We start from the raw sequence: 24,993 nt of genomic DNA on the forward strand, positions 1-24,993 counted from the left end.
TTCCTTCCAGGTAGGAGGCTATAAGGGTGATCACACATGATGGGGGGAAAGAAAATTTAAAAAGAAAATTAAGGAAAAAAAAAGGAAGAAAAACTTATTATATTGTCAAATATATCCACTACAAGTTCCAAAATAAAGCTAAGAAAGAATATCAACAAAAAAAATCCCCAAAAAACCCCAAAACCACAAACAAAAAAAAAAAAACAAACCCCAAACCAAAATCCTGCAGAATTCTAAACTGAAACAACTATTCTGCTTTAGCAGATAAAAAAATTCTGAGTTAAGACTGAAATTGCAGCTACCACACCATGTCATTATTCCCATTAAATGAGAATATACAGCACCCAGAGACTCTATAAATAACTGGATAACTGAGAGGTCTAGGTCTGTGATTTCAGCCTTAAGTTTTGTCATCTTGGGTTTCATCAGGTCAGAAAAGGCCTTTAATGTTGCTTTAATGCAGAAAAATTACAATTTTAAATAAGAACTGGAAGGCAAACAAAAATTTGCTTCACTGAGCACTGGAATCAGATGTGTAAAATGAACTTAAATTTGCAGCTCAAGTCAGAGCCTTCTTCAGGCAAATACAGGGGTTTTTTTTTCCACCAAAGGGAGGTTGGTAGAAGCAGGGACAAGGAGAAAGCCACCTGGATTAGGATGTGTCACCTGGCAGGTACCTGTCCCCCCAGCATTCTCTCTTCCCTATTTTTTTAATTAGAATTGCAGCACTGAAGAATCACTACACAGTTTTAACTGTGACTTTAATTCTCATTTTAAATAATCTATGCCTTAATTTCATTTTTCCACTCGAAATTCCAAATGCAAGTTTCAGCGCTGCATCCTCGTGCACAGGGGCATCCTCAGATGAGCTTTAATGTGCAGAGATTTAATATTTCAGAATGTTAAAGGCAGAGGAAAAAAAAAAAGGATCAGTAAACTCAGACTACTTGGTGTAAAGAAAACAAGGCAGAACTAAGGGGAAAATAAGGGATGTGACTAATCTTCTCACAGGCAAAGAAAGTAGTCTGTCTCCCAGGACCTAGTGGGTCCTTTTAGGAAAAGTGGAAGGTAAATCACCATGGAAACAGAGAATTTTATGAGGTACTTCAGCAGAGCAATTTGCTATGATATGAACATAATCAGGCAAGCAGCATTTCCCTTCCAAGCAACTAGAAAAGCTTTTAGCACAAACAGTGAGTGCATTTCTGTCTGCTGGAATTCCCAAAAAATAAAAAACGGATGCTGCAAAAGACACCACGGATATCACTTGGAGAAAACATAATCAAAGCTTCAGCTGAATTTTCTGGTCACTGATGGAGACATCTGAAGACTCACAGAGCCCAGGAGAGGAAGCCATCAGGAGGGGAGGGTCAAACTTCCTCACTGCTGGCCCAGCTTCTGTGTCAAGTCCCCAAATCACATCAGATGGCTGCACAAAAATACCAAGTGACAGCGTTTGGGAGGGGGGCTGTGGGGACAACGGGAGCTTCTGTGGGTGCCAGGGATGGACACTTATGGCATTTGAGGGCAGGGGGGACAGGCAAGAGACATTCAGGTCAGAAACATCATTAAAACAAGAAAATAAAATGAAAAGGATAGCAAAGCAAAATGAAAGGCCACCATAATTTAGAAACATTTCTATTTCTGCATGAGAAGCCAAGGAACTGGCAGCTGATGTTGGAATGTGTGTTCATTGGCTAACAAAAATTCAGGCTTATTGGCAAACACTGCACAGGAAGAACCATGTGGAGATTGCTCTAAGACATGACTGAGCTTTATTTTTGCTCTAATGATAATTTACTATATTGAATCGCCACCAAGAAAGCCATTGAGCAGTTTTCTATTTTTGAGGTGGCTGCTGGAGTAATGACACAGATTTGTGTATATTGAATTAGCACCACCAAAAGGGTTTCAGTCACTTATCTTGTAGATAATATTAATTCATAGCAGTGGGGATCAATCATTATGTTAAAAACACAGCCAGGTCCACCTTGAGTGGCTGAGACCTGAGAGACCTCAGCAGCAGAACAAGGGCTGCTGAAATGCATTTGATACAAAAATGGGCTAACAGACAGCAGTAGTAATATTTTCAGCTACTCTACACATTGCTGAATTTTAAATTAATTGTAACCACATAGGAAAAAGACCTGGGGGTTGCTGCAGACAGCTCTCTGAAAACATCTGCTCAGCAGGCAGAGGCAGTCAAAAATAGGCAAATGGAGTGTTGGGAAAAACGCAATGACAAGAAGCCACGGCCAAAAGTATGGATGGACATAAAAACATTACATGTTTCTATGCTGATTATACCAACAAAACCTTCTCAATCAATGAATTCACCCATTTGCAATATTGAGTGCAAGGCTCAGAATGAAGAACTCACTGATAACTGAGCCCACGTGGGCTGCCTGAGCCCAGGACCATGGCAGAATCCCAGCAGCTCCTCCCAGGGTTTTGTCCCCATCCCTCAGGAGATCCAGTTCAGCATCCTCCTCAATCACACACAAGTGCAGCACACCCCATTTCCCTATGGATTTACTTCAGGAGTTCTCTCTCGATCCAGAATTTCACAGTAAATCCCTGGCAGACTCCCACAGCAATCCAGCACGTTCCCTCCCCACTTCCCTCTTTTCTCTCTTTCCCATACGCCTGCTCAAACCATCTGACTCCAAACCTGCTGATACCCTGGCAAGTAACAAAAATCCTGTTTTAAGCCATGTTTATTGGAAAAAAATTATCCTTGCCAAATATTATAGTTCTACTTGAAATGGCACTTCAGTGTATTCTAATGTCTAGAGTGACAGCTGAAGATAATGAATAAAAACTCTTGATCTATTTCACATCTCTGTGGCAATTTTCTGCAGAAAGAAGGAAAAAACCTCTTTTTCCTCTCTGTAGATTTGTTTTCATCTAACAGACAAATTCCAGTTATAATTTCTAGGGCTCTCTGGAACTGTCAAACTTATTCCAAGGATGTTCTGGGAATCAGAGCCATTTGAAGCATGGTTACTGTAGATAAAACACTGATCAAAACCTCAAGCAGCATTCCCTGGATCCTGCCACCACCAAGGCTGGCTCAGGAGTGGTCCCCACTGACAAACAACTACATTTGACCATGGTCAGAGGTAAAACATTACAAATATTGCCATGAAGCATCCCAGTGTCTCACAATTTCCTAATTTGATCTAAACAACTTTCTCAGAGCCACTTGAGCAGCTAAAGCCCAGTGCTTTCCATAGAGAGATGTTCAGGCATCACTTGACCACTTAAAGCTTTGTTTATTTGGACAGATATGGAGATAAAATAGCTCCAAGCCACCATGACTGTGTGAGCAAGGCTCTGGTTACACAAGTTCTTATTTACATCCTCTGCTCTAGCAAGGCTGTCTTTGCAGAGGAAAAACCCAGAGCTCAAGACCACCAGATAAGGCTGGGCATCCTTGATTTTAAGTCTTGACTTTTGACAGAAATTCCCCATTTTCTATTAAAAAAAGCAAAGCTCCACTGCATTTCTTTCCTGCAAACCTTGCCTTGAAAGCAATGCTAAACAAAGCAGGCTTTGAAGGCTGTACTAGAATTTCAGTATCATAATCTTATATCTCATGCAATTAAGCAATTAAACTTTTCTAAGAGAAACCAAAATGGTCTTTTTGCTGAATAAAACATCTACAGTGTTCATTCATTGATATGATCTTGATGCCCTACTTGTTACCTTTTTAACCAGGGGAAAAAAAAAAAGCCTGAATGGATATTAAATAAAACATGAGGTTTTTGTCTAAAGACAACTAATCTTAACTGCTACAGTAAAGCTTTCATCACCAGGAATGCCTCTGCCAACAGTGTTTTCCCCTGCAGGCAATGTTGTTGGACTTAAATCAGAAAAAAATCAGTCATTTACGTCAGTCTATTCCAGTTCTGCTTTCTATTAAGATAGACTGATGTCCCTCCCCAGCAGCAAGGCTGGATAAATCTCCTGTATTCCCACATTTCATTCTCCTCTCAGTTCATGGTGAGAACCTCACCTGTTCAGGGGATGGATACTCAGCTTAAATTCCTCTAAGGAATCTATTTATGTGAGATACAGGGCTCTAAACCACAAAAATACACCCTTCAGAGCATTAAAGGCAAATTCTTCTGAAATAATACAACTTTTTTTTTCCCCTGTTAAAAATATACAAAGATCTATTCAACCACTCCTGCCTTGTGATTACAGTTTCTTTTCCATTTACCTCTTGTAACTTAGATTTTGGGGAAGTGTGTGTTGAGGAAGAAGAGCAGGGAAATGAGGCTTGAGGGGTTTGATGCCTTTGTTAAGCAATGTATCAATAGATGAAGCCAATTTTCTCCTGATAAAAAATATCACCCAACCCCACTGTAGCCCCAGAAGCACCAGACATGCCCACAGGATAAAGGTTTTCTGCTGTTTGATGATGATATTCTACACAGCCCTGAAGGTATTTGTGCAGGGACATGTCAGTGCTTATGAGAAAATACTCATTTTTGGATCCATAACAAGTTTATGTACAAGAAAAAGATGTTCAGTTTCCCAGTGAAATGGTCCCCTCACTTGACCCTTCAGAGAATATAAATATTTTTTTTCTGCAGATGGGAGAAATTAAAGTGTTTTGCCTGACAGTGAACATTTTCAGAATCATTTTATCAGGCTTAGCCATCCTCATACCACAGAAAAGAGCCTTCTTTTTTGTGACAGTTATATACTTTAAGTAAGGCCATTCTGGTTATTTTTATAACCTAGAATTGCTTTTAAATATCTAAAACAAAGTCCATGTGAAGGATTCTGTATATACACCTGTCAATTCAACACCACAAATAACAGTCATTCTCTACAAAATGCATAAAGTGTATTTTTAAGTGAGAGAATAGACAGAAACTTACTCAAATGCTGGTACAATCCTTTGGCTTCAGGGAGTGGGAAGCCAAATTCCCACCTGCCTCCCCATGCTCCCTCAGAAGAGCTTCCCTTTTCATGACATGTTCTGTACAAGAGTCTTAAACATTAATTAAGCCTAACAGTCCTCAGAGATGTTAGCACAGCTATAAAAAGGTTTCTGGATCGAGTGGCTACTGAAGGAACTGGCATCTGATCAAAATTTCAAGAGTTATGCTCCCTGCTTTATGAATAAATGAAGGAATTACCAGTTTTTGAAAGTCTCCAGCACTACTTGGTGCCTCGTATACATATTAACAGCCTTATTTTATGGATTCAGCATCCAAGGCATAATGAGCCTAAGGGGATATTTGTAGTAAAACTATGAAAGAATCCAATCCCATCGTCTAAGTGAGGAATATTTTTAGTTGGGGACAGCTTCTCAATTGCAGGGCTCATTATTTTGTTCTGGTTAATTTTAAGCACAGCTGAGACACTCTGTGAATGAAATATGTTTTTCTGCAGACTGAGGCGTATTGCCACTAATCAAAGGAATGAAAAATTCTAGTATTAACTAATGAATTCATGACAATTTTCAGTCTTTTTACTTTATGGTCATGTCAGCTGAAAATGCTGAAGAAGCTGAGGGGACTTTGGGAAGTCACCTGGCTCAGGGTCATTACTGTACAGGAGTTTCTAGGCTCCTAGAAAAGGATATTCTAGACAGGAAGAATAGGGAAAAAACTCCTTTATGAGTCTTCCTAACTAACCAGCACCTAGTACAAATGCATAACCAAATCTAATATGACAACAAGAATGGTCTTAGAAGAGCTACCTCGAGTTTTACACATAATTTTAAAGCTGCTGCCTCCAAGGATGGAAAGCCCTCAGGGGAAGCTGCACTGAACTCTTCTGCTAAAGCTTTTTGTACTAAATAACTATACATTTTGGTGATCTTTCTTTATAATGCTGAAAAGAATCAACACTTTCAAAAGCGTAACTACAGGGAGAAACCATCGAATATTTGTATACAAACAAAACACACCAGATATGAATACTTCTCACCCAGCCAAATTTAAGCATTATGTGACTTTGGAAAAAATAAATATCAGAAAAAAACCACAGAAATTATCTTGCAAACTCAAACACAGAAACTTCCAACCATTTGAGGGGATGCTGTTGGAAAAACTCAGTTCCTTTGGCGAGAAGCAAACTTTCCCAGAGAATATGAGGAGCACAGCAAGGTTACAGAGGAAGCCTATACTGTGCTTAAGCTCTCCATTAATCATAGATGAAGCCCAGCAGAGGAACTGCCTCTCCTCATCTTGCTCTCTAGGGAAGTGCAGCTCGCCGAGGTTCAGCTCCAGGCTTCCTCTTTTCCAGGCACGGGGCCCCCTCCCTGTCCCACCTACCCAGGCTGGGGCAGGGAACCACCAGCTGGGCCTGGCTTTGCAGAACCAGCTCCTTGGCCAAACTGGTTCCAGTGCTGCAGTTTCCCACTGAGAGCTGCTGCTGGCTCCTGGGCCACTACAGCAAAACCCCTTTCTGCAATCCAGAGCAGGCCGTGTGATCACAAATAAGAAAAGCATTAAAGGACTCACCCTTCTGCCAGGAAAACCTGAAGTAACAATGTAATTCCATCCTTTCTCAGATATTTCACTGCTTGCCCAGGAAGATAAGGCAGACATTGCCCATTTCATGTTTCTGAACAAAGAACTGCCACCCAAAATGCAGGGCTGAGAAACCAGGCCAGCGTTTTTCTGTTCAGTTCCAGATTAGCTCCTAACACCATGATGGGAGACCTCCCCAACCTGATGAGCCCCACCTTAAATATAGTCATAAGATTGTATTTTAAAATTTTAATTAAGACTATATTTTAAAATTTTCACCAAGGAAGGGACTGCAAAGAGAGTCACAAGCCCTGGGTTTGAGGACAAAAAACTATCTGCTATCCCAATAAAGGGATAAATCCAGAAGTGAGAGTTTGGTTTTACTGAGAATGAGTCCCAAAGACTCCTAAGACACATCAGGAAGATAAATACTACACATCCTGGGCAGCCAAAGGAGTAAATTCAGGGAATATTCCCCAAGCATGAGGTGATCCAGGTCCTACAGCTTCTACACAAAGGATGTGGGTAAGGGCATTCCACAGAGCCCTGTACACGAACAGCCTGGCATTCCACTGCTTCCCAAAGCTTTACACTTCACTCTCAGCAAGCCAGCCCTCACTTGGCTATGGAAAAGGGCAAACCATAAGGATCTTCGGATTTTGAAGTCTTTGGGTCTGGACACGACAGCACTCCACTGACACTCTGGGGCTCCTCTGGAGCACCGTGTGCCTCCAGGCAAGATCCATCCCTGCGTGGGAATCCAGACTTCCACACGGGAAGAAACAGGCACATCAGCTGCTGAAGCAGCAGGTTGGGTTTATTTGGATAATGCTGAAATGAGAACTGATCCTGAGACTCCACCAGCCAGAGCTGGGTATCTCATCTGGCACGTTCAGCTTGCAGGAGAGCCACTCCCTTCCATATCCCTTCAAACCGCCTCTGTCCTCGCCTCCTCCACCCTCCTGTCTCCTCCATGGCAGGAGGGAGCTGTGTTCCGTGCCAGGCACCTCCAGCCCAGCAGCTCCTTGTCTCTTCAATTCCCAGCATGCAGGACATCCCAGCAGGGCAGTTCTAGGACTGATGTTTAATCCCATCCTCCTTGTGCTGCTGCACATCCCAGTGTGACCCCACTGGAGGCAAACCCAGGAGGCCCGTGTGAGCCTGCTGACTGTGGCACAGCATCCCACACTCATCTCCGTATCTGGGATCAGCAGGTACCCAGCAACTCCCCAGCAGCACAGACCCACCACCAGCAACACAATCTGCTGCTGCTCAGGGACTGGAACTGCTTGTGAGTGACACGTGGCTCAGGGGTCACTTTCAAGAGCGTAAAAACAAAAAAAAAAAGAAAAAGAAAAAATATGGGGAAGGTTTCTTGGAATTATAAAGTACTAAAAACAGAGTCACCCCTCAGTAACAGTAGGGTAAAACTGAAATTTCAAAGCAGAAACACGTTTTCAGTGCAGTGCCACAGGACAGAAAGGGAAGAAAGCACCATCACCTTTATAAAGATTTTGCTTAAGCATCCTCATTAAAAAGGGATAAATAGTGGCAGTGTGTAATCATTACAGTAATCCAATATATTTTTGTGTCCCCAACACTCAATTAAATTTATTGAGACTCCAGAGCTACCATACACAGCTTGAGAGCGTGCAGCATCTGCTACTTCCAAGATGAGTCATGGTAGGAAATTCCCCTGTATTTTCTAGGAACCAGTCAGGCAGCCAGTGATTGAAACAGTGATGTGACTGTATATAACACCCACACAAATAAGAAATAACTTCCATCAATAAATGTACATTATATTTAACATACTAGCTGCAGATTTCAAGTGAGAGATTACAATTAGAAAGATGGTTTTGGGAAAATATTCCCCAGCTTAATTTGAATGCAACGTAAATTTTGCCAGGAAACATTAAAGGTCAGAACAGACTGGAAGAAGAGAAACTAATTCAAGTAAGTTGCAGGAATTCGAGGACATTTTAAAGAAGAGTAGTAAACATGCAACAAAGCAACACCCCACAGCAGCTGCCTCCATTTTCAAGTGCTGCATCATTAACTCTATAATCTCTTATCACATCTGTCCTTCCCCAAACCTTAAATAATCTCAACTGTCCCCATGCACCTTCTGTTTTAGACAGAACTACAGAGGACCAAACTCCTTCTCACCGTCTGACTTCACTCCAGAACACCAGACTAGAACTGCCTCATTTCCAACAGCCACACTGTGTCCTGCATCCCCAGATGTTCCCAATCACAGAGGTGCTTTGTGTCACTCTGCCAACAGCTGGATCTGTCGCTGTCCCCTCACTCAGACGTGTGGCAGCCCCACAAAAGCCTCTCAGAGGACACATCCACAGCAGTGCTGCCTCTAAACTGGCCTCTGGAGTAAACCCTCAACTTAAAAGCATCCTGATCATGTCCACCTCTCACTTCCAAACGAGTTACTATTGTGCTGTGAAAAATTTAAACTTACCTGAGGTTTGAGGTAAACCAGAATAATTTGAATTTTGAGTGTCACGTCACATTACCACATGGCCACCAAGGATGGAATGCAGCCTCACTGACAGCACAGAACAAGTTCCTACTTAGCAGGTACTGAGTCTTTTGCTAGGCCAAAAAAAATTCAAGGTCCAACCCAAACTTAGGAAGTTATTTTGTACTGTGTTGATCAATTTCAGTATTTTTAGTCCATGATCAAAAGAGCTGCAAAGAAAGTGAACGGATGTAGGACTGCAATTCCTGTGGTTTTGGAGCACTGGTTATGTATTTCAAGATAAAGACAAATTTTTGGGTTTGACTTCTAATCTGATGAGAGCTCAGACATTTGTGTGCAAGCAGCCAACTAATAACCCTTCCAGATAAGGCCTGGGGCTCCTAGAATTACCAAACAGCAGCAGTCTCACCTTCAGAGAGTACACCATGGCCTTCTTGAGTTACCAGGACTCTTGATAAAAATCCAGTAGGACAAAAGAGAAATTCCACCTCACTTTTGAATACCTGAAAGTCACATCCTCATTCATCAACGGAGAGAGCCTAAAACAAATCCACCACAAACCAGAAACTGGAAGGATATCTGCTTACACAAGACCATGGACACAGAACAGCAAGAGTCACTAATCTTCACCAAGGAAGGGACTGCAAAGAGGGTCACAAGCCCTGGGTTTGAGGAAAAAAAACCATTTGCTATTCCAATAAAGGGATAAATCCAGAAGTGAGAGTTTGGTTTTACTGTGAATGAATTCCCAAACTCACGCAGGCTCCCTCTGCAACCCTAGACCAGTCCTCAGCTCTCTAAAGACAAAACTTTGGGTGAATTGTGAAACCACCCAATTATTTGCAATATTTATACTGACAATCAATTTCTCCAAGCATGAACCTAAATCCACATTTCCACCTAGGTTAGCTAAATGTGGCACCTGTTTCTGCCATGTTATTATAATGAATTAGCAGCAGTATGTCAAGAAGGACAAAGAGAATTACTAATACACAGAGTTTTCCCCAGCACTCACAGAACCCCTTCCCCTTGCCAGCATCAGACATCAACTCCATTTTTTTCCCCAGACATTGAATTTTCTTTAGAAGAGTTCTGGTCAAGGGCTTTTCAGAAAACACCTGATATAAAGTAAAGCTGGATTCTTTGCAAATATTTACACTAAATTAAGGGTTTGTTCTGAAGTATCAGATCACTCCATTTAGCAGCAATAAAGTAAGGCACAGACTAGGCTGCAAGAATCCATAGCTGGTTTTAGTTCTGCAGGAAAGTATCAATTTTATCAGAATGTCTTCCTTTTCAGACTGGCCTTCAATTGCACAGCAGCACTCATTCAGTACCAAAGCAGAATCCACAGACATGGATCCACACAATCATATTAATATAGTGTCTTGTTTCTATCTGCAATCAGTGCTACAAAGAGGAGATGAAGACACAAAATCAGAGTATTATAACCAAAACTTCTATGTTCACAAGTCTACTCAATTCCCAGGTCCCTTCTTGCTTTCCCAAAAACACAAATCCAAATTCCCTGAAGCAACAGGAAAGAGCATAGACAGGCCTGTGCATACAATGGGCTCCATTTGCCCTTATGCATTTTAAGTTATCCTACAGGAAGCGCTACTGAAACACAAACCAAACCAGATTTGTCAGAGACCTCCAGGAGTCTGAAGAGCAGCTCATGGGCAGCTGTTACAGGAAACCTGCTCAGCAAAATGGCCATAACCCATTTGTCATGTGTCATCTTTCTGGGGAAGTGCCAGCTGCATGCCCAGGAGTTGGTACCAGTACGAGGAGCGTGGGTAATGTCAGTAATTATGTGCATTATATAAGGTGTGCTTGCAACACTCCCATTTCCTTCTCCATAAAGATTAAAACTGTGGCTTCTAAATAGCATAACTGTTTGATGGAGACAAGCAAAGCACTGCTGCTCCCAAGAACTGCAGGAACTGATGTTCCAAACCAAGGTTAAGATCCAGCAGTGTCTCCAAGCAATAAGGGCTGCTGGGCACACAAGGTCAGTTGTGGCCAGAAGCTCCACCTTGGGAACATCTGCAGAATCCGTGCAGTGACCTGGCTGCCCCAATTTGAGTTTCAGCTGCCAGTACCCATGAAGCACAGCATCCCTGAGGGGCCCTGATGGGATGCAGAAACAGCTCAGTTCTCAGCACAGCATTACAGCCTGAATTATTCTCAAAGGAATCCTACATTGCACCTCGGCACTCACTGAGCCTGGATAAAAGGAGGAACCAAAGATTTTATCTGTGCTGGCCCTGGATGAATACGTAGATTTAAAATGCTCTTTTTCACAGAGTATGATTCAGGTACTCCACTATACACACACAAAACATGTACAGCTTCAAAATGCTTCTTAAACACCACAGCAGCTCACCCAGAAATGTATCTTCATGAACCCTTCAATGTACAGACCACCAGCTCTCAGCACTGCATCATTCATAGCTCTGGTAAAGAACTGGATGTAAGCACTGCCACTTCTATATTGTGTTTTAAAACCCATTTTATGTCCATTACTGCTGTGTGAGTGTTATTCAGGAAGACACAACAATTCCCACAGAGTGTGCAGAATAGCACACAGGCAAACACCCCCCAGCCTGCCATGGGGATATGAACCAACCACTACACTGTAAATATGACCTCTGACTTCTGTGTCTGCAGTGTGAAACAGCTTCCAAACAGGGAAGTGAAATGTCAATATCAAGCTTAAAAATTAATAAATGAGCTGAGGAAGCCCCTTTGCTGTGCAAGGGCAGGACAAGGAGTGTTTTGTCACCAAAGATTAGCCAATACACAGGAACCCATAGGGAAGTACAAGCAGAAAGGACATTTCACATCTCAATGATTAAGACATTTAAGCATTTCATTCATTTCCATCATCACAGTACCTTTACAGCTCTTTCAATCATAGAATCTACTCAAAGGCTAAGGAAAAGAATCCAAGCATGCACCCTGAAGCACAGCATTCCAAACACAGGCTCCCAGAACTTCCTCATCCTCCCCTCCTATCACCCATGGCCAGAAGAGACTGGACTTACTGAGAAAGTGAGATAAAGTAACAGTCAAAACAAATATAAACCACCCTGTAAATCTCTCAAGGGGTAACCCAAGGCAAACATTCAACAAACCCGAGAGATTTTAAAGGCGGCACAGAAAATGTGTCCTTCAAAAGGCTGCACTATCTTCCCAAACAGGGACACACAGAGCCCAGGCACTTTAAGGACAAAGAACAAGATGACCAGCACATAAAGAGAAGGGCATTGTATTCGTCTGAAGCACGTTTTTGACAGCAAATTAAAATGTATCATCATTAAAATTAAATACAAGCCAGGAAAAGCTTTTCAAACTAATTCCACAGCAAAATTTGATTTGTGTTCTGGTATGGTTTTTGGGATCTGGGTTTAAGTCAGGCCCAACACAGGCAGCAGAGCTCTTTCACTCCAAGTTCCACACCTCAGCAGATAAATTTGGCAGCTTTACACATGGCCTCAAGATTTCCATTTGAACCATCAGAGGCTTCTTGATTCAATTCAGTAAATGCATTATTTGGCATCTAATTTAGGAGGAAGGATAACATTTTAAAGCTGCTTCTGAAAACAGTGTAATATTCCCCAATTACTGTAGAAATATCCTGGAAAAGCTACAAGAAATTCAGAAGGTTGAAGGTATTTCTGCCACAATCAGCCTGGAAATGCCTTTTAGCCCTGTCCTTCCTCCCAGCATGGATTTATTGAAGCCGTAATTGAAAGCATTTACCATCAGGTCTGTCTGATTTCAGATCAGATACTCTAGACTTCATTGCAGCTCCTTCAACAGAAAGTGTGAAAGGGCCACCATCAACACTGGCAAAGAGACTGATCCCAAAGCTCAGTGAGTGAAATGGTATTTGGGGAAAGCAGATCCTTCAAGATCAACATAAAAAAATGTTCTGGTCATAGAGAAAAACTGATCTCCAGCACACACCTGTTCTACCAGCAGGAAAAAAAACTTCCTCTAGATGACAAGACTTCAGCCTTTTACAGCCAAACTGAGTCAGCATGAGACAGTTTAAAGCAGTACGAAAATAACCTCAAAATTCTATACCTTGGTACATAAACTGCTTGTGTGCTACTTAGTGTGGCAGGCAGAAGACTTCCATTTAGGAAAACACCCTTAATTTTCTTTGAGAAAGCTGGAATAACCACTATTAATGCTACAAGTGCACGTGGCTATGCACTCGACCTAAGGATTGCTGAGTTTTGGTAGCATTTAATCACATCAACATGGGGGGGGGGGGAAGAGGCAGGGAGCCAGGAAAACATCATAGTTTGCCTTCAGAAAACTTGTTATTTTTAACAGTAAAGTTTAAGATCAGCAACCCTGAAGCAAAATGGTCAGAACATTTTCTTCCACCGATGTTGACAGCACACCAAGAGCTTTCAGAGGGCGAGTATTTTAGGCCAGCACAGCAAAACAGAGATCCCAGGAAGGAAAGCTCACCCACTGTGGTAAAAACCAGCCCAGGAAGGGTGAATTTATTCATCCATTATGCTGAAGAGCTTAAAATAGAAACATTCTATATGTCTCACCTCAGGCCAGGATGAACAACTGAACAGAAGTGAATCACTGTTACAGCAAATGACTGGAAAATACTGATGGAAACTGAGGCTATCTTCTGCCTCTCCCTCCAACACAGGAAAAAGTCCTTATTGCTGCATGTTTTTACTAGGGGAGAACAAAATCAGATCCGTTATTTTTCCTTTTTTTTTCTTTAATTAAGCTGGAGAAACAGAGGTTGATCTATAAAGCCTCACCTCTCCCTGCAATCCCTCTTATGCCTCTGTCCTTACCCATGGATGCACAGCTGCAAAAACCAACAGAAGACAGAGACACTTGGGAAATGTATCACACCCAGTCCTGCAGCTTTGGAGGTTTAAAAAAAAACCTTAAAATCTTTAATGAATAAAATTGGGGTGAAGAACTCATGTGTTTAGTGTATTTTGGTACGAAAAAAACCCCAAAACTCTTTAAAACAGTAACTGAGAACTTAATTTACAAACACTCTGATTAACAAGAAAAAAACCAAAATTCACATTCAAAACTAGGTATTCCGAAGCTAAAAATACCCAGCTAGCTGCAATTCCCACCTTATGCAGGCAGGCAGAAGTGCTTTGCACTCCCCTCCCCAAGCAGACACACGTTCACTTCCTTCTTCATTGCAACATCAGAGGCTCAACCCGATGCTAACAAGCCACAAAGTTCTGCCCAGAACTTAAAGTCACGCCCCAGTAATTACATAAAATAAGCTCTAAGTACAAGTGGTTAAAAAAAAAATAAAAATCAATTTACTCAGCTTCTGTTTTGCTTTTAATTTCAAAATATTTTGACTGTAGTAAAACAGAAAAGCAATTTTCGCTTGAGGTTTGCTCCCTCCACCCAGATGTCTCATTAACTCATTCTTTTTCTTTATCCAGTCTCGCTTTAGAATATTAGCACATTCATTTATTTCAATCCTATGCCAACACAGGGATCAAACCCCTGAACATGCAACCTCTTTAGAAGGACATTTTAAGGCATAGCTGATCTTTACTTTTACTACATAGAACACAAAGGATGATAGCAATAGTGGGGGGAGGAGAGGAAAAAAAAAAAAAGGAAATGCAGGATAATGTAAAACTAAAACTCAGTTGTGTGGATATCCCACTCAAAGGTGGTCCAAGACATTAGAGTAACCTACAAAAGCAGCAAAGATCCCCCAAAATCTTTGCAAGCTCCCAATAAAAAGGCAAAGTGTTCTCCCCTGACCTAACCAAAAAACAAGGCAGCACACAAATGCCTGGACAAGAAAACCCCTGTTTGGCATAAAGATAATCCCCTGAGAAGGCAGAACACACCACGTGACAGTTTATGGAATCAAAATTTTAAAAATAGTCATTTTTGTTCTACTGGTGTCCTGACACCAAAAAGACCAACAAACCCCCACACAGGCCAGGAGAAGGATCCAGGTCACGGAGCTGGCACCATCCTGCTCCAGAGGGAACGATACCTGCTGGGCACAGCAGCCTGGCCAGGGTGTGGACATCCCCAAACAGGAACCAAAACCTGCACACTGCACACACACACAGCTCCCTGGCCACCTCCTAGCACCAGCCTTTGCCCTTTGCTGGTTAAATCCCCTGCTTTTTAGCTCAGCTGGTTAGAGCATGGTGCTAATATCATTAAGAAAATGAGCTTTGGGAGGTTTCTTCACTCACTGCTCAACTGGGGGGGCAGATTTTGCCCCACATCCCCCTGCTACAAACACAGCAGCAAACCCTGGTGCTTCTGTGGCATCAGCACTGGGAAGTTCCTCCTGCCAGGGTGAGTGGGAACTCCTCACCTCCACAATCCCATCTCCAACACAATTTCCAAGCTGCTGGAATACAAAGGCACAGGACACAGAGGGGGTTTCATCCTGCCCCTCAGCCTTTCAGCTCTGCTCTGCAAGAGTTCCTAATTTATGAATGACGACACCAATTAAGCGTCCCCTTTGTTCAGAGACAGAGATCATAAATATGAAAGTTTTCTGACTTCCTCTCTCCACGCCCTCGAGGCTCTCACCCACAGCTTCACTGACAGGCAGCTGCAAACGCTCTCTGGATGGGGAGGCCCTGTCACCAGGAGCCAAACACTTTTTAAACTGAAATCTTTAATTTTTTAAACACACACCACAAATTCCCTGGATGGCTTTGGAAGCCAGGTGCTCAGAAAGGCTTCTCTTGTGCTGCTCTGTTTACTCAAAATAATGATCTTCCTGAAGAAAAAAACAAACAAACTCTCCTCCATTTGTGTTAATGAAACAGTCTATTTGTAGACAATGAATATAAACTGGTGCTTCCTTTTCTAACTTTAGGATCTTGGTTATACCCTGCAAGTAATTCTCACACTTAAACAATAAATAGGATTTCATATTATGAAGTAACTTTTTACCTTCACATGATTTCTGTCATATGGGGCCACGGCCTAACATTTAAAAAAACCACTGTATACCTGAAATATGAAATACCAATTTATGTTTGGGAATACCTCTATCACCATCTAGTCAGTATTGTCAGTGCCTCAATACAAACCCTCTGCTTGGGATTTTCCCCCACTTTTTAAGGCAGGGATACTTGTCCATGTAGATTTTAAAACACTGAACAATGAACATACAGCAAATCGTGTCAGCCTTTTAGAAAAGCATTTCCTCAGTTAAATCTGAATACAAAACCTTACAAAAAAAAATTGTTCAATTTACAAAGCAAAAGCAGGGCAAATTCTGAGTTAGGCAGACACACAGGAAAAACTCAGCTGATTATATAGCATTTCTTTTGGCATGAAGGTGCTAAGGGCTCACTAGTGGCAGAATAAGTCATCATCAAGATGCTGAACTGCCAAAATTCACTGAGGCTACGGCATGACCTGCATGCAAAGCCAGCCGTGAAATCGCAGTGAGCGCTCAAGGCAGGCTCAAACATCCCTGCATATGCTCCAGTTCTGCTCCAGACCACTCCAGAGCTCTGGAATTGCAGCAGCCTGCATCTACCCAGGGTAATTGCAGGTGAAGCCAGGGAACAGCCACTATCAGAGCTGTTAAGGCTCCCTAATGAATGGTCTAACAATAACCCAGGCTTAACCAGTTCTCTTATTGCAGGACCTTAACCATAATAAGCCCCTTGAAAATTCCTACAGTGTTTTCCAAAGATCTTACAGCATGAGGCTGCTAACTGTGCTCTCACAGCCTGTGAGGCAAGTATTAGTCAAGCTTTATTTTTTTTTTTTCGTTTAAGTAGAGATAAAAAGTGAGGCAGAAAGCTGGCAAACAACTTCCCTGTGGATACACAGTGACTAGTGGCATACAGAATCCAGATCTTCCAGATTCCAGCCCTGTCATCAACCAAAAGGCCATCATTAGGAGGAAAGAAATTTGTCTGGTCTTATAAATAGCATTTGAATATAAGCCTTGCTAAAATATTTGCAAGGAGTTGACCTTAAACACCAGCAGAGCTGCACTGGTAGCCTGGGGCTCCAAGCACCAGCTTGCACAGTGCTGGGACTGGGATCCCATCCCTCTGCCTCCCTGGATGTCCCCAGAGCCTGGATCCAGCACAAACTGCCCAACAGATCAGACCACAGTCTCGTTCTACCTCCTCTGGTTTGGGCTCAGCGTATCAAAAAATATCAGACTGCTCCAAAAATATAAACAGCGTTGCTGTAAAATACTCAGGTAGGCAGGAAAAAGCAAATTAACAACAAGCCTGAGTCAGCACCTTTCTGCTGCTTTAAGGTACCAAGTGAGACTGGCAGAAATCTCCCTGTGACACAAGAACTGTAATGTAGAAAAGGTGCCCAACACACCTAAAATCTGGAGCATTTGTCCAAGTTAATCATTCAAACTGCTCAGAATGTATTATCACCCATTTACTTGCAGGTAATAATTTCTGCAGGTCTCAAATGCTTAAGTGAGATATATTTTGATTTATGGCATTTCCATATGGCACTACAAAGCAGCAGATCTTTTTCTGCACTACAGCTTGAATACCTGCAGCAGATCTAACTCCTGGGCTACAATTCCTGCCACAAAATACTGAAGCGAATACTGATTTTTGCAACAAAAACCCCTCTTACTCTGTCTCATTCTGTAAGAGTCTAAATTAATTTGAAGTAATGTACTTTCTAGTAAGGCAACCCTATGATACTAAGTGGAAAACTACAAAAGCAGAGTTAAAGCAAACACAAGAAAAATAAGGCTTTGTGTAGCACAAAAAGTACTCATTTATTCTGGTTTAGGTGCCTGTGCTTCTCCCTCCCACCCATGTGGGCCATGCCCAAGTGCTGAACACACAACCTCTAAACCACAACAGGAGCTCTCAGTCCAAGGGAAGAGCTGGAAATGGAAAACTTATCTTCTGTGAGGATTCTCCACAGAGGAAAGACACCACAGATAAAAAGCACACAAGAAATTTTGAGAAAAAGCTGCCTGAGCAGAACAACAAATTGGAAGGGTTTTTATTTCTATTCCTCACTTTAGCAGCTAACTGTTGTTACAGGCAGGAGAGCCATAAAATCCTATTTTTGGCTGTCTGTTTCCCAAATGACAGCAAACTCCTGACTCTGGGAACGTGAACATCCCACACTGCAACTAAAGGCTTGTGTCTCTTAATGAAAAAGCAGCAGAGATAAAATTCTCTGTGTCCTGCCCAGGAAGACCAAACTCCCTGGATTATTATGCATTAAAGCACCACTGGACTGTGGCACAGCGGATGAGACCTGACTCTCAACAGAGCCTGTTTCCATCCCAGCTCACATTTAGGGCTCAATTATCTTATCTGCTCTGCCACTCGCATACTTTCCAGATAAGAAACGTTTTTCCCCTCTTCTGAAGAGCTAAAACTGACAGCACTACCAGTGTTGAGATTAGAAATGCTAGAAATTAGAATTCATTTGGGCTAATGCTTTTAAAAAAATATTTCATGCGCAGGCTAAGGCTGGGAATTGGAGCTAATTGAGATGCTGTGTGAGGTTTAACACCAGCAGGATGTTCCACAAGGGGAAAGGGAGTGTGGTCCCCACTTCAGTGTCCTCACAGGGTTTAGGTCAACCATCAGTTCATCTCCAGTTGAGAAACTGCTCAAGAGCTGGGAGGGAGGGAAAAAAGCCTGTTTTCCTCTTCCAATCTATGACTAAGGATGAGGCAAGAGAAGGGAGGATCTAAGATCCTGAAGGCAATGGTTAACAAGAGGTCATTAGTTAATTCCCTCAAGGGTAGATATGACTTCCTTTTATTAAATAACAGCAGTTTTTAATGATGTCAAATACTTGTTGCCATTCTAAAGGACACAGCATATTCAAACTTGACCTGAACCAGGAAGAATAAGCAGAGACACACAAACCCTGAACTGAGAGGCAGATTGTCACTAATCAAGGATAAATCCTCTGATTTTTACCCCAAAAATTTACAATATATATATTCTTTCTTAATTATGTACTTTTGGCCTAACAAAAGCAAATTTAGCATCAAGTCTGTTTGAATCAGTACTTTAAGATGTACAAATGAATTGAATCATTAGAAAAAAAGACAAACACAAGCACCATTCTAAGGTTTAAATGAAGACTCTTGCTTAAATCATTTCTGAAAAAGCTTAAGCAATGAACATTTATGACTAGCCATTAATTACCTGTACGACCACAGTACCTGGGAGCTTCAGTTACCCTGCAGCAAGACCCTACAGAGCCAGAGCAGAAGCAATGCCTGCTCTGGAGAGATTACAATCATCCAAATATGAATAGTTAAGAAACACAGGTGAGCACAAGGAAATAGGTGACTGGAATTTATGTTCTCTGCAGCTGCACCTTAGTCCACTTTCCCCTGTGCACTGCAAGGACGAAGGTGTGTGTTTGTTTCCTCTCCCTGACTCAGTAAAAAAAAAAAACAAAACAACCCTGCAGAAGTCACATAAAGACAAAAAAAACTCCTAACAAAACACAGAAAGAAGGTGTTTTGGATAGTAAGACTGGAAGAAAACTATTTACACATTTTAATACCTCTGCTTCCCATCTGAGAGAAAAAGGATTTTTATTTTTTTTTTCAGTTTTTTTAAGCTGTCATCCCACAGGACAAGACTGCACCACAGTAAAAGTGCAGACACACAACTTTTGGAAGCATTCTGCTGCCATTTAAAAGAATGCTTTGAAATTACCACACAACACAGTAGTGCACCCAATACAAACCAACAGCCAGAGCTGTTTACAAGTTTTTTGCTCAGTGTTAGACTGAAAACCCCAACCCTTTTTGCTGTGTAATAAATCAATGCTCCACGTTTAACAATTTTCAGTGGTACCATATGCTACGTAGTCCCATATGTTCTATTACAAGGGAGAAAAACATCATCTCAACATGAATCATCACTGACTGTGTTCCTGTAAATCTGGCTTAAATGCTCACAATGTTCAAGGGCAACCCTAAATAAATCTGCTCAATATTATGCCAGATTCTGTGCAACAGCATCACAGCTCACATATAAAAATTAGAGGAGAATGAGGTTTAATGTAGGAAGTGAACACAGTCTGCATCTCTCTAAAAACAGACTTGCCACAATGTTTGGCACACATTCACCAGTTCCAGTCTAATAATGACATCCTGCTCACAAAATGTTGATGGTATCTGGTAGTCCCAACCCCTTTCATCCTAAACTGCTTGATATGTGTGGAAATACACACACTGAATACAAGATTCATTCCTCCCAGTGCCAGGTTCTGCACCACAGCATCCTGGGGAGTAGTTTGTAGAAAATAAGAAACCCAAACCAAACCCATGTACATGTTTTAGACTCCAGGGGAATGCAGCTGAAGTGGGTGGTTTATCCAGGATTCTGGGTTAACATCTCCACTCTCACAGTGACAATTTTCTTAGGGGAGTACAAACAGCTTTTTCTCTCTCTTCCCAAAGACTGTCACCTGCAGCACAAAACCTGCTCATCCCAAATCAAACTGGTGGAACACCAAGGTCATCATTTGCCCTTCTTTTGAGGAATTTCTTGGGCTCTCATTAATCCAGCATCATAATTAACAGTGACAGCAGGAAGAGGTGCAAACGGAGGCCATGCTGGGAGAATGTCCCTATTTGAAAGTCTTTAGTAGCCAAGGAGGGACCACAAGTGACCACACACTCCCATGGAATGACTGGCTGCATTAAATTCTAAATCAACCAGAGTCCAGTTTGACCTAATATTCAGGGTGGGGAAAAAAAGTAATTACATCAACATCAAGCTATTACCTGTCCAAGGGCATAAGTGCCTAGTTCATTAGCAACTCAGACAAACTTGTTTTGTAAGCTCCCTATATTAAATTTGAAATTTCCCTGCCCTTACAAATTAAGCTAACAATTTGTGATACAAACATGAGTATATAAACAAGGAATCTTCCAACCTACTCAAATCCAACATGCTCATTGCCATCCTGAATAAGAACAAACTTATTAGCCAGACTAATTTCAGTATTTAATTCATTTAAATAAATTAAAAAATAATTTAAAAACAAATATTAGCAGTACTCCAGATTTCTTGAATCTTAGAGCAAAATCTACTGATCCTTAAAAATACGTATTTTTCATATTTCCAACAGGATGTTAGAAGTGAATTCCCATGGTTTAGTTCTACAGAATAAGGGCAACATGCCATGTAAGGAACACTGCTCTTTAATGCTGGAAGTGGGGCTTTATAACAATTGAGAAGCTGCCACAGTGCCATTAATAATTTGGATATCCAACATCCTTCAGTAGCTCAAGAGATGGATGACCACACCCAATTAATTTAATTTCTATTTCAACTTTCCTCCTCATTAATGAGGAGCTGAGGCTCTCACAGATGAGAGTTCCCAGCACACAATGCCAGTGATGACTTTCAAGTGATGCCCACTACACGATCACAATGAAAAGCCACAACCTGTGCTGCCCACGTAAAAACCAGAGGGGAGACTTCCTTCTTCTTACCCAGAGAGAACCTTAAATTTACCAGATCAATACCTTCCAAAATGCACTTCTCTCAGAAAATCAAAGCTGCCAAAGTGATTTCAGGGAGTGATAAAAAGACTGTCAGGGAAACTCACTGAGCTGCCCCTGGAAGAACTGATGACCAAGCAGGCACCAGGCAATTGCATCACATTTATTACACAGCCAAGGGCAATCAGATCCTTCTGGTTTAATCAATGGCCTTCAAATGAGGAAGTAAATTGAAAATAATAAGCATAAAACAAGACACTCTTTTGGGTTCACTTTTTGAATTTTTTTCTGATGTGTGAAAGCACGCCTATTAACAAAGCTGAGCACATGCTGAAACAGAATTTTAGAGAAATCTACTTCTTCAATACCTTTGATGCTAAAATTGCACTTTTACTCAAACTTAGTTTGCTGTAAATGCTGTGACTGAACTGTAGAGGGGTCCTGTTAAAAGACTTTGAGCTGTGTCTTAAAACAAAATATGTATTTTCTATTAAAAAAATATTAACCTTAGACACCTTTTTTTGTGCAAAAAGCAACAAATAAATAAGATTTAAACTGTTCCACAAACATTTCCCTGGCATTTCTCATAACCTGGATGTTGCAGCATCTCACAAGGCTGCAGAACAACCTGGAACAAAAACCTGTAAGAGGAGAAAACAATGAGTCTGTGTTCCTGGTCCAAACTCACTGACCACTGCCCTGTCCCTGCTCCTCCTCTGCTCCCTAGCAGTCCAGCAAACTCCAGCCCTGATCCATACAAACAGGGTTTTTCCTTTAAAAGAAGACAGCAGGTTACTCAGAAGGAACAGAGCTCATTTCTGCTGAAAGTTTCCCCCATCCAGCAACACATTACAGAAAAGAAATCTAACAGTAAAACCCTATTGATGCAAGAGCCACACTTAGAACACACACAAGTAGAAATATCTCATCTTTAAAAGCTTTGACTTGCAAAGATCCTTTTTAAGTGATAATGATGCAACAATGGAAAAGGGAAGCACTTACAGAGAATCAGTCTAAGGAATGCACACACGAACAAGAATTAGTTTGCAATCTGTAAGGCCTCGTACAGAGAAGGGTGGATGGAAACAACCCAGCTCAAGGTTTCCTCAAATCAGATGCCAGAGGAAGTTATATGATGAGCTGGACAGCAAATAAGAAATCTGGATTTGATAAATGAGGCATTTATCTAGACAGGAACAGTTTGCAGCCTCACTGTGGGTGCATGAAAGAATCATCAAACATCTGTACGAAGCTCAGTGTTAAAAGAGATTGCAGAGAGGTGTTTACGTTTAAAACATGCCCTATATTGTTATACTAGCCCTGAGAATGCAAAAATAGCTACCTACCAGAAATAGCCAAATTTTAAGCTCATAGAGAGGACTAGCATGGGGTATTATCTCTCTTCACAAACAATCCACTATCAACACAGAAACAACAACACGTGTCCTCTGGTAAATCTGGTATGGGACGCATCAAAATAATGACCACTGGCAAAACAAGCTGCATCACTCCCAGCACTGCAGCATTTTAAACATTTGCTAAAATATGTCAACAGACCTCGGTGAACAGACTGGAGCCGACTTATTCTCAAAAAACATAAGCACCACAAACCATGGCCAGCACTGCTGTACCCAGTAACTTTAAATCACCCTGTGTTCTGTGGAACAGTGTCCACATGGATCCAGAACCCTGACTGCTTCCACATTCTTATGTGGATCACTAGCCACAAAGATGGGCAGGGGGATTCGAAATCCTTCTGGCACAACCAGGGCCAGAATCAGCACCGCCTGCTTTGCTGTTTTTAAACAAACACGGAGCTGCTGCTGGACTGTGTAAGCCCAGCATTCCACACACCTCCCAGAGCAGTGTCCCACCGTTTCTCCTCCATCCTGGGGAGAACAGCCCAGCTGGGGACAGCAAACCCAGCACGGAGCTGCTCAATTCTGCCCAGGCTCAGGAAGTGACCAGGGAAAACCACGATGCGACCAGGGCTGCTCAGCGGCTACTGAAGTTTAGAACTGCCATAGTTGTAGGATTAGGGAATTCATTCCACTCACGTTCCTGGGGAAGGGGGGGTGAGGAGACACGAGGAGATGTATTTATAAAACAAAATTCTGAAGGCTTAGTACTTGCCTCGTGTCCTCCTTCCTTCTCCTTCCCACGCAAGTACGAGTGCTGCTCGATGGCATCCAGCACCTACAGCAAATCATTTCCCCGTGTCATTAAAAGGACAGAGACATCTGCTCGCACCAGACCTACGTCATTGCTTCCAACTCCGCTCAAAGCTGACAGAAACGCATCTCCCTGTTCCCCTGAATTCCCCAGGTCACATTCCAGCTCCCAGACGGATCTCGGGGTGATCCCAGCGGAGCAGCGCCCGAGCCGTGCCCGGCTCCAGGTGACGGCAGGCGGCCGCTCTCCCTCCTCTCCTCACGCTCCAGCCGGGGCGTTCCCGTCCGCTCGGGGCTGCTCTGCCGGAGCTCCGACTTCCACAGAGCTCGCGGGGACAGCTCCCGGCACACGGGAGAGAGGAAAGGAACGAGGGAGCGAAGGAAGAAGGGCAAGAAGGAGCGGCTGTTCCCGGTCCCCCGGCACGAGGTGCGGGGCAGCTGCCCTCGTCCTGCCCCCGGCCGGGCTCTCTCAGACCCTCACACCCCACACTCGCAGCCCCGCGGGAGCTGCCCCCACCCCGAGCAGCCCCGGCCGGACCCCGCCATGAGACACCCCGGGACAGCCGGCACCGAGCGCTCCGCGAAGTGCCTCTTTTAGCCCCAAACGCGCTGCCAGCCCCAGCGCTGCCCCCTGCCCTCCGCGCCCCGGCGGGACCCGCCTGTCAGCGGCGCCGCTCCCACTGCCGGTACCTCACCTGGTGCCGGCCGGCGGCAACGAGCCACGTCCGCGGGGCCCGGGCGGGGAGGGACGAGGAGAGGAGGAGAAGAAGGAGGAGGAGAAGGAGAGGGGGACGGAGCGTGTCCGCCGGGCCGTGCCCGTCACCGTCGCTTCCTGCCCGGCCCCGCTCGGCGCTCGGCTACTCCGCCTGGCAGCTCAGGACGGGCCGCTGAGCGGCGCCGCCTCACGGAGCACGCCGCCCGCGCCATCGGCGCTCGATTGAGCCGGCTGCGCGGCCCCGCGGCGGGAGCGGGGGCTCTGAGGGAGGGGGAATGGTGGGATCGCTGTGTGGGGTCGGCGAGATCAGGGTGTGCGTGTGGGGCTGTTAGCGGCTGCAGCTGCATCGGCTGGGGGTGTTTGTGTCGGGGCTCAGGTGTGCGTGAGGGGTGTTAGGGCCCATAGTGCTCTCAGGTGTGCATGGGGGTGGTTGGGCCCACAGCGGGTTCAGGTGTGTGTGAGGGAGTTACGGTCCTACAGTGGTTTCAGGGGGCCGAGGGACCGAGCGCTGTAGTAACCTCAGGTGTAGGGAGGGGAGCGGGATGATGAGGTCTACAGTGGTCTCAAGTATGAGGAATGGATGTTGGGGTCCATATCAGGCTCAGGTG

The 24,993-nt window shown here is 43.2% G+C and overlaps 1 protein-coding gene across 12 annotated transcripts in view; it reads right to left on the reverse strand.

Moving 5' to 3' along the window:
• Nucleotides 1-24,844, reverse strand: part of TAOK3 (TAO kinase 3) — a 74,295-nt gene extending 49,451 nt beyond the window's left edge. For 5 of the 12 annotated variants that reach the window (XM_086856042.1, XM_086856035.1, XM_086856045.1 and 2 more), the window contains exons 1-2: nt 24,366-24,844; nt 23,633-23,695 (exon numbers count right to left, since the gene is read on the reverse strand). The gene's annotated coding sequence lies outside the window, so the exon portion shown is untranslated. Of the gene's footprint in view, nt 1-11,891; nt 12,034-13,571; nt 13,708-15,028; nt 15,128-23,632; nt 23,696-24,365 lie in introns of those variants that run through there. The other 7 variants (XM_086856034.1, XM_086856039.1, XM_086856038.1 and 4 more) reach the window with 7 other exon arrangements.
• Nucleotides 24,845-24,993: the final 149 nt, after the last annotated feature.

The sequence above is a fragment of the Cyanistes caeruleus genome, chromosome 18 (genome assembly GCF_971803275.1).
Source record: "Cyanistes caeruleus chromosome 18, bCyaCae1.hap1.1, whole genome shotgun sequence".
In the NCBI taxonomy this organism is placed as follows: Eukaryota; Metazoa; Chordata; class Aves; order Passeriformes; family Paridae; genus Cyanistes; species Cyanistes caeruleus.